This window comes from Glycine max, chromosome 1 (assembly GCF_000004515.6).
Source record: "Glycine max cultivar Williams 82 chromosome 1, Glycine_max_v4.0, whole genome shotgun sequence".
Classification (NCBI taxonomy): Eukaryota; Viridiplantae; Streptophyta; class Magnoliopsida; order Fabales; family Fabaceae; genus Glycine; species Glycine max.
The window spans coordinates 713,444-722,642 of NC_016088.4; positions in this window are offsets into that span (position 1 = coordinate 713,444).

Consider the following 9,199-nt stretch of genomic DNA (forward strand, 5'->3'; position numbering starts at 1 on the left):
AGACCATGGAACGCGCGTAGAAAATTAGACCAGTGAGTGCTGTCGGGAATGCCACCTCCCACAGGGATTTCGCTTCTCCTATCACATCCCACATTATTGTCCTAGTCGAACCTCGTCTTGTTAATAACCCACCTAATTCTGTCTGCTTTTCCGTATCATGCATCTGCTCTGATTTTGATTCGCACATGTTCTTGTTATATCAGTACGTCTTCGTTGATTAGGAAATCAAGTTAATCTAGGAGGTAAACACCCAGAAATTTTTATCACGCAAAGTAACCTTACACCATAGCTTAAATCCAAAACCAAGGTGGGAACTCAAAGTAGGGTGTGATGGATTTACTATATGTGTGTTTATGAGAATGATACACAAACACACACTAGCTAGTGTGTTGTGATGAATGAAATTAAGAGGAGGGGGTGGGGACTCTGTTTTTGTTTGATGGGTGGAAAGCGAACAAGGGAGGAAATAGGTGGAGGGAAGGAGCGGAGTGATAAATTAAGAAACTAGGTAATTATTACTGCGTGGGAGTGAAGAAGATGTGAGAAGGATGGGCGAGTATAAATAGAATAGAGGAGGATTTGAATTCGATCGTGTTTTTCCTGTTTAAAATATGTGTGTCACTACTATTCTAAAATTCTAATAAATCACTTTCTGCTTCCCTTGCCTCCTCAACTATGAAATCAAATGAAAAGGTTGACATATAAAGTCTTTTTTTTTTTTTTCATATGCTTATGCAATATGCATTACTCTTCCTCCTTGTTTCTTCTCTCATTTTTTAAAACTTCAACCCATGCGTGCACGGTAAAAATGGAAAATATTCAATACATACACACACACATATATATTCCTTTTCATTGTTTGACAAAAAATAAGTAGTCCCTCATTTTATTTCATAATTTTAAGAAAATATCTTTAATTTATAAAATTTTATTTTATTAGTCCCTTTTAAAATATACTATATGTTAAACCAAGTTTATTCTTCTCAGTTTATTGTCAGTTTAGTAACAGTGTCGTGCTACAAGAGATGTTACAACATCTGTTGCATCAACCGAAACTAATATCATTAATGTAAAAAAAATTAACAGAAAAATTAATTTAGTCTAATAAACAAATTTTAATGTCTCAAAGTGGAACTTTTCAATCTTAATTAAGGATCAAATTAAAACCAAAAAGAATGAGACTAGAAGTGTATCCATTGTTTTTTTTATTATTATATTTATTATTTTCTTTTAATTTTATTTTCTACCTCTCTTTGTGTGTAGCATGGCATAGTGTACGTTTATGATGATCCAAACTCAACTGCTGTTTTAAAGGGTAATTGTTTTCTCACATCCGAAAGGTGATGATCCAAACTCAACTGCTGTTTTAAAGGGTAATTGTTTTCTCACATCCGAAAGGTGTGAAATGCCTAAAATGAAAACAAAAAGTAAATAAACGAAATGTTATAATCATTGTGATAAGGAAAAAAAAAGTGAAAGATAAAAAAGAAATGTAAGTGTAGTACTGAAATCTGAAAATGAAAATGTTAAATAGTAGTATATAATAGTAAAAATGTGTGACAATGTCAGTGTAGTACTGAAAGGAACAATTCCCAATAACGGAAATGTTCTGTGCCTGTGATATTTGCTCAGCTGCAGCTGCACTGCTAGCATCGCTGTTCTTTTCAGCCATGTCAAGCCTTATTATGTTATGACTCCGCTCATGAGGCACACTGTATAACCATTTTTGTCTTTTTTGGCAAAATGACCGCACAACCCTTCAATTTCTCATTATTTCCTCTTTCTTTTTTCATGAAATTTACTTACTTTTTAACCCATACTTAGATCCATAGTAGTAATTAATTATAGATAAGTGGTTGATAGGAGTGGTATTGAGTTTAGTTTCTTTATGTAAGTTTTCAAATTCGAATATTATGAATGGAAACTAATTGGAAGAATTTTTTTTTTATTAAAAATGGTTAATTAAATTTTTTAATAAATATTAATAATTATTAAATTGAATGAATATTTCATACTAATAACATAATTATCAAACGAAAATATCAATTAACAGAAAAAGGAAATATATGAAAGTTCTTTATTTTGGTTTTCTTCAAGAAAAAATAATTCAAGAATATATTTTATTTGTGGTTCTAATCCTCTAGTTCAACAGGAATATTTTTTTTGACTAATATAAAATTTGGTCAAATAACTTGTTTGGTTGAACATAGAAATAATATATTATTATATTCTTATAAATAATAATTAAGATCAGAAATAAAGTATAATATCAAACAATTTAATTTATGCAATCTATAATTTTTATACGTTACTTTTCCTTTCATCTAAATCTCTCCAATTTTGAAGAAGAGACCAAAATAAGAGGAAAAAATATTCAACCCTTGCAATTTTTTTTCTCCCCTTCTCTTCAAATTTCTTAACTAATGCAATTTTCTTTTTAAAAAAATATCTTTTCTCTTCTCCTTCATTTTCTTTCAATTAAATACATAACTATCAGTTTCAATTCTTTGGTGCTGAAATAATGGAGTTACTTCTTGCATTCATTATTTCCCTCCTGGGTAAATGCGATTTCAAAATAACAAAGACATATAAGGATTTGCTTTTAGGTTTTAATAAGGTGCAGACGCGCGTGCAGTTACTTCCATGAAAAAAAATCTATAAAAGTATTGAGTATTAAAGTACCTCGGTGATAGCTATTGATACCAAAGTCAAGTACGAGCTTTTGACTTCAACGCACTAATTATATTCATAATGAACCCATCAAAAAGCAAAGAATGTTTTGATTCCACTAATTAGGATGTAAATAAATCCATTAACCCAGAATTTCTTACGTATTGCACTAAGGTTATAGTTAATTAAACGCAAAAATAAAGGAAAACCTGCCACAAATTAGAATATAATCTTGCGGGTCAAACACTAATTAATGTTGTCTAGTGTTTTCTTTTAAAATGGCATGTGATCTTGCGCGTTTATTAACTTAGTTGTAGAAGTAAAACACATAAAAGACAATATTTTATTTCGAGGGGACAGCACGGCACATAAACACAATATACGTATTCCTAAAATTTTGTCAGCATTTTTATGCTTTTATTGCTTCCTTTATCATACATCAAAATCAAATTAGGTTCCACTTTGGCCAAAAATTTGGAGTTGATCATAGAATGAAAGTAATGCAAGCAAGGTTGGAATATACATGCCTAAACTTTTTCTCTCGAATTTATTAGTTGTTTCAAATATTATTTAGTGATGACCCAATAGGTGAACATGGATTAGGCACTAATTAGTGGGCTCATATCTTTGTTGATTTGATTTTATGAAGAATCTTTCTGCTTTATACTACAAATAATAAACAAATAACGAGATAGCGAGGCACGTGAGGGTCACAACTGGAATGTGAGACAGTATATTCTATTTCTCGCAGTAGCTGCAGTAGTTGTTGGGTTCCGGCCCAGACTTTGTCTGCTTAATTGGGCTTAGATATCTGACTCTGAGGTAAATGTGGTAATTTCTTTTATTTATTTTTTTTAGTCAAAGAAAACATTAAAGATAAATTAGACAAAATGAAAAAGACAATGAGTGAATTTTGCAATTACTCTCACAAAAATTAAAATCAAAGATAGTTATCATGAGTTCTAAATTAATTTTTATGCTATAAATTTGAATCTCTATTATTAAAAATATAATAATTTTTATATTCATTTTTCTTTTATGCAGTTACATATTTTGATTATTTTGTGATATGACTATTATATTATGTCAAAGTAAACAAGACTTTTAATTAATTATTCAATCAAACGATATTTTGTATTCTTAATTATTACCTCCATTTGGAATTGATTAACCTTTAAGGTTTTTCACTTATATTAAAAAACAATTATTCAAAGACTAAAGTATTTGCTAGGGATAATTTTATTAAAATATTCTTACTCTCTTTCTTAATTTATAGAAGTACATTATTAAGAATCCTAAAATGACAATACTTATTAGGGGGAAAATTAATATAAAAGTTTGAATATTTCATTAAAAATTGTAAATGTCAATCAATATAATTTTTAATTCTAAAACATTAATCAATTTAAAATGCAATGAGTACTTTTGGTATAAAAAATTAATCAATTTTAAGTATAAGACTATAATTGGATATTTGTTAATTATCATTAAAATAAAAATTATTAATATGAATTATACTTTTAAGTAAGTTAATAGACTAAGTTAAATTTTAAAAAAGGTCACATATGAGGTCTGAAACAAATTAAGGCTATGACAAGTAAGAGACTAAATTTACATCTTAAAACTTTTAAATAGGCTAGGACTATTTAAAGAAAATCTTGCTCAATCTAACTAATTTTCATTCTTATCTTTGACATTGCTTAAACATTTGAGATGAAATTGAGACACGAACTAATTGCATGGTGTCTAGACTACCTGTGATTAAAATTAAAATAATAGGCTTAGTACATAAAAATTGGTTTAAAAAATGGTTTCAAATTGATTTGATTTTAAAAATCAATTTAAAACTAATTCAGTTCAAAATCGGTTCATAATTTATCTGGTTAGAAAATAAATGACTTTGTCTTTGTTTATCTGTATATATATCGAAGAGAAGAACTAAAGAGTTATAACACTCATGCATGCATCCTTGCATCCTGCTTAACCAATTGTGCAAGGACACCTACGTAACAAATCACTTTGTCTAATTTAAAACAATTAAAATTAAAAGAAATGATCCATTAAATTACTTAAAAAATATATTAAAAAAATAGAACCATGTATAGCTAAGAATTAAGAATTTGATCTTTTTCCTGACCACAAACAGTCTGGTTTCGTATCTTGATCCCTTGTTTCCTTTTTCAATTGAAAACAAGGATAAAACAAGAAAAACATAACCTTACATGGGGACACACCTCGTATCCAAAACAGAAACCACCTTGCTCTGGTTTCAATACAAAATTCACTATCTTAGCTCTAGCTAAGAGAACCTAGGTGCATGTCTTGATCAATAGACACTACCACACCTTCCTGATCAAAAAATTTCTTTAAATTGGCATTGTTGTCTGTCTCTTAATTACAAGATTTGCTTTTTTATTAAACACATGACAAGATTGGGTTACTTCATACTGGATTTATTGTCACTTTTCATGCATCATACTCAATCAAAATCTTTGTCCCCAACAAAATACGTACTGAAATGTTTAATTAGCACCCGTTCATTACATAATTAACCCGACCTTTATGCCAATTTCTTTCACAAAATTCAAGTATAAATATATTGTGTTTATTGGATATTAATTACATATTTTAATTGATGCGTTCCAACTTATAAAAAACAATAGAGTATATATTGATTTGTTGGGTTCAAAATTCTTAATCACAGTTAAGGTTTAAATTTTGTAGATGAAGAAAAATAAAAATGAGATGAGAGGCCTATTAAAAATAGCCAATTAGTAAATCTTAGTCATTGGTATAGTCGATAAATATTTTTATATTTATGGCAATATAAAAATATATGATCAAGATATAAAAGCATCAAAATGTAAAGGTGAAAGTAAGAATAATTTAAGTTTTTAATATAGAGAAAAATGTATTTTTAATTCTTGAAGTTTAAGTCAAATTTGATTTTGATCCCTATAAATTCAAATTGTTTACTTTAGTCCTTTAGCTTCTAAAAATATGTGAATTTGGTCTTTTTTTTCAATTTTGTGATGGTATTACTAAATGAGTTTAAATGTAAGAGTGAACTAAATTCATATATTATATTTTTAAAAGTTAGAGAATTAAATTTACCAATTTGAAAATATAGGGACCAAAATTAAGTTTGAATAAAAATTCAGTGACCATTTCCCCTTTTAAATATACCATGGCACGATTTTAGTTTCTGCAGATAAGCAAGACTCACTAACACAAAGTGAATTGGTTTTCCTGCTTGTTAAATAAGTGTTTGTTCAATAGAGTATCAAATTTTTACATGATATGTGAAGGACTTTGTTGTCGTTCCATTTATTGAATATTGATATTTGTATCACGACTAGTGTTTTTTGGTTGATTGTCCTTTGAATTTTTTAATTCGTAAGAATTAAGGTTAGGGACTAAAAATTTATAACAATTCATACATATTATTTAGCCAAATTAAATTATATTCCTTGTAATTAAATCTATGGATATATTAGAAAAAAATTAACTTACAAGTTAATTGAAAACTAAAAAGTTAACTAGATAGTTAAATTTTTTTTGATAAATTAAAGATGTTAAGTAATTTATTAGACCATATGCAAATTTGATAAGGTAAACTCAATTTCCTAATGAACTCAAGTCTTGTTTTTACAAAACTTTGTTTCCAGGCAAAATTTTAATATATAAACATATTTTCCAAGACAACCAAACACGTCACCTAATTGAATTTACACTCCAAACTAATGCGTGTTTGGTTGAATAAAATGAAATAACAATAAATTGAGATGGAAATTTTGAATTAAAGTCAAAGTATAAAATCTATCTCATTTTATTTTTCATTTCACTTCTGTTTAGTTCTCTTTCATTTCTCTCAATGGGAGGATAAGTTTGGAGCACCCTAAGTGAAAACCAAAGGTATATAGCTCTAGTACATGCAAAGCCAACGACGACGGGGATGATTGGGTTGCTAGAATTGGGGTGGACCCCAGCAGCTAGACAGGAAAGAGAAAACGTCAGCAAAAGCAACACCAACCTAAATTTGGGGAACTTCCATCTCATATGTCCAAACGCGCTTTGAAATTTTTAATTTTTTTTAACGTCCCAAACACTCCATTGCCTTTTGGTTTCGCTAATTAAAATCACCCAAACAAACCAACCATATCCATCTAGTTTCACGTCACACCCATGAACAAACAAAGCCTCCCCAAACCACAACCACATATCTTGTTTCCCATTTCCCGTTTCACCTCACCCCTAGTAACAGTGCTAATGAATCATTCAAGTTCACCGAATGTGGCGTTATTGTCACCAGGTCATAACAATAAAATTATTATACATTGAAGTAGATAGGTACCTAGCTAGCCATATCAATATCATGCATGATGACATGAACATTGAGGATACTATTCAGTAATTGGATCATGATGTTGGCTAGATTTTGGAAGTTCTTTTTTTTTTTTTTTTTAATCAGGATATCTCTGAATCAATAACTAATTTCATAAAATATTGAAACTTCATTTAAAGAACTAAACTCTTTTAATAGATGTTTCCTATTATATATTGAGCTATATAAGTATGCACCAATATCATGCATGATTACATGAACATAGATGAACATAGAGGATAATAATGTGATAGGATATTGGCTCGCTGGAGTTTAAAAGTTTTTAATAGATGATACGAAGTTGTTTGTTTTTGGAAGCTAGTCGCTTGAACGCATTAGAATATGTATTTATTTTTTAATATAATCTATTTTATATTCAAGAGACAATCAACATTTAAATTTGAATCATTTGAAATTGTATCAATTCAGTGAACATATATTTTCATATGCACAAATAGATCCAGAAATAAGATTAATTATGTATTAAGCATGTCATATGATATACGTGTTGGAAGGTTAAAACGGTGGTGTGGTGTCCATATTGTCCAAGTTGGCTTTACAGTACACATGGGTGCGTGCGCAATTAACGGACCGGACCCTGGCACAGGACGCTCCCGTTTTCACAAACAGATGGTTGGAAGGAAACATGAAACATCCTCTCATCAATTGGCCACATTAGTACTATTTAGTATTTTACTTAACTTGTTTCTCTTTCTATCTGTCCTTGTCGTGTTGAGTTGGTGTGGTTTACTGTTATTGTCGCTTACACGCCTCACCGAATGTCCATGTTCCTTCTGCTATGCTATATTGCTATGTTATGTGTGCATTTGTTTTGTATCATATCATACGTGTGTGCCTCACTGAGAGAGGGAGAGGACACACGGAATGATCATAAGGGTAATGCATGGTTGGTATAGTCTAGAGACTAGAGATTAGAGAGTGTGTGAAGAAGATAGAAAGTAGTATGATTATTACTTCTACTTTTTTTGTCGTAGGAAGGGAATGCGACACATCAACGATGATATATATGGACACCCTTTGATTACATATACCCTTTTTTTTTTTTTTTTACAATATATCATTTATTACATTTAAGCTTTTATTTGATGTATGTATATACCTTTTAGTATTAGGGTTTCAAATAAAATGAAGTGTACATCCATCATTATTTGTTAAAATATGTAGACTACTCATTTAATAAGTATATTTCAATTATCAACACACATTAAATTTATGAAAAAAAATATAAATTTGATTTCTGCATAATAATATTTTTTAAAAATTAAATATAATTAAACTTTGAATAAAATAATTACAATTGTTGTTAATAAAAACAATATGTAGAATATTCCACACCACCCTTCATCTGACAGCACCCAGAGACTCACACTTGGGAGGCACCACTTCTTCTTTTTGTTTTCTACCATAAGGGGAAGCTCACCCCTGTGCACATAATGCAGTGTTGTTGTGTTGTGCCTCATTACTTCATTGTCCCACTGCCCCAAAATCTCTTCTCCACACTTCGGACCCAGCGCCTACAAAACGCCACGTTAACTATTTAACCACTTGTGCCTCCCAAAATTCCCCAATTCAAACATTTCTGCCTCTTGGGTTATCCTCTTAAAATCCTTCCTTTCTTTCTTTCTTTGCATGCTTAGCTAAGTTTGGTTAGATATTTATGCCAACAATTTAGTTGCCTATAGTATATGTGGAATCATGGGGGGAAAATGCATGCCACTTAAACAAAGTTACCAATTCAGAGTTAGATATGTCTTCAATCATCATGCCACTTAAACAAAGTTACCGATTCAGAGTTAGATATGTCTTCAATCATGGGGGAAAATGCATGCCACTTAAACAAAGTTGCCAATTCAGAGTTAGATATGTCTTGAGCTGCAAAATACAGTTCCTATCTGATTAAGCTAAGGACGGTACCAAAATAAAAGAATACAAGAAGTGATAAAGTTATTTTTTTTATTTTTTATTAACAAATGTTAATTATTAAAATATTAATTTTTATTAACAGATAAATTAAACTTGCGATTTTTCCTTTCTTTCATTCATCCTTAACCATCTAATTCAGCTTATATATATCTCTCTAAACTACTCTATCCTAATATTCAGAGCCAATTACATTAAGATAAT